Source organism: Oratosquilla oratoria, chromosome 15 (assembly GCF_046742065.1).
Source record: "Oratosquilla oratoria isolate Oo_2021 chromosome 15, ASM4674206v1, whole genome shotgun sequence".
Lineage (NCBI taxonomy): Eukaryota > Metazoa > Arthropoda > Malacostraca > Stomatopoda > Squillidae > Oratosquilla > Oratosquilla oratoria.
In genome coordinates, this window is record NC_134791.1 from 59477783 (window position 1) to 59480050 (window position 2268).

Consider the following 2268-nt stretch of genomic DNA (forward strand, 5'->3'; position numbering starts at 1 on the left):
TATATATGCTGAGCAGGTTAAAGCCATTAGGAACACCTACATCTAAGCTACAGGAGGTCTACAAAACCTTCATACTCCCCACCCTCATGTATGCCTCACCAGCCTGGTCCAGCTCACTCACCATCACACAGAGACAAAAATTGGAGAGGGTACAAGAGAGAGCAAGCAGGATCTTCCTGGGCGTGGAGTATAGCGGTTACGACCACGCTCTTACCACCCTTACTTACTCTATCTAGGGTGTCCAAGCGGCACGGTGAGGCACTAAAGAAATTTGGGGAATGCCTGCTTTCCCACCCTAGACACCGTCACTTCCTCCCTCCCGAAGCTCCACCACCTCGCCACGCCACTAGACACAGAAATAGGCTCTTACCGATCAAAGCGCCAAGGACTGACCGCTACAAAAACAGTGCCATCCCATCCATTGTGCACATAAACAACTCTGTGTAAACTTGTACCGTGTATATACTCTAAGTTTTATATTTTTAATCGGCTTTAGCATTGTATTATTGTCAATGTACAGGACAGAAAGTGTTTGGAAGCAGCGATCATTCAAAGAACGAACACTATTGAACAAAATAGGGGCGTGTTCAACATCTCACCCAACATAATTCCTCTTACACCCATGGCCAACAAAATTTTAAACCACCCTTTGTGAGCAATTTGCCCGCTGACGTTTGGGCCAGCCTTCTCAACCTCTCCCAGTATTCATTCCCCCTTCTCTTTCTCCTCTCCTCCTTCTCCTCCTCCTCCTCCTCTACTCCTTCTCCTCCTCTCCTCCTCCTCTTCCTCCTCCTCTCCTCCTCCTCCTCCTCTTCCTTCCCCCACCTACTTCTTTCTTTCCCCGTTCCATCCATTTCTTTTATTTAATCTCAAACATGTGTATCTCAGCTTGTACTTGAAAAAGCTATAATAAGCGAAAAGTCGTCCAAATAAAGGCTCCATCCTCATACGGTGTTTAACTCGTCGGTATTGTCGGTAATTGCTTCTTTAGTAAAAAAAGATTTATGCATCAGAAATAAAATGAAGATTATGAACGGATTTTTTTAAACATAAAGATGAACATAGGTATACAATATACAGATGGAATCAGTTAACCGATCAGTTTGACCAAAGGTCCATTATTGACTTCATGATGACATCAGATAAAAGATTATTCAACAATGTGAAAGTTCTATCAGGTGATTCCCTAAATTCAGATCACAGATTTCTAATTGGAGATTTAAATATTAAGAAAATAAAACAGAGACAGATACAAAAGAGAAAAGTCATCAAAGTTCAGTCATTAAAAGATGCTGAAACAAAAGACAAGTATCAGGTAGCAGTAGATGAGAAAATTAATCTCAGAGAGGAAGCAGCTGAGGATTAGGAAGATCTGCAGGAAACAATTAAAGGTATAGCAGAAGAAACGTTAGGAACAAAAATTTTGGGTGGAAGTAAGAAAAGACATACACCATGGTGGACAGAGGAGATAAAGTGTGCATTAAAAGAGAAAGTGAGTGCACTAAGAAAGTGGTTGAGATATAAAACACCTGAAACAAGAATAGAGTATGTCACTTCAAGAAATAAGGCAGAAGAAGTGAAGAGAACAGCAAAACAAAATGTTTGGAAGAAGTTAGGAGAGACAATAGAACAAGATCTAAAAGGTAGTAAGAAAAAATCTTTGGATTAGCAAAATCATATAGGAAAGACAAGAGTATGGTGCCCAACATTAAAGATGATGAAGGTAACGTTATTGTAGAACCCAAAAAGATAAATGAGAAATTGCAGAGTTAATTTAAAAACCTACTGAATGTGAGAGGTGAAGACATCGATGAAGGTATAGAGAAAGAAGAGGACGTTGAAGAGAGACAAGACCAAGCTGACGAAATTACAAGAATCGAGCTAGAAGAAGCCCTGAAGAAGATGGAAAACGATAAAGCACCGGGATGTGAAGCCTTATCAATTGAGCTGATAAAGGAGGGAAGTGGAGCTCTAAAAGAGACAATATTGACAATATTAAACAAGGCCTACAGAGAGGAAACTATTCGACAAAGTTGGGGCAAGACCATTATACTACCGGTCTATAAAGGTAAAGGCGACTCAGGTTTCTCTGGTAATTATAGAGTTATTTCTCTCATCAATCAAGTAGCTAAACTTTATGAAAGAATCCTAGAAAAGAGAGCAAGAAGAATGATAGAGCTGAAGCTAGGAGAAGAACAGTTTGGTTACAGAAAAAAATAAAAAGTACATTTGACCCCATTTTTATTTTAAGAATGGTCATGGAAAAAT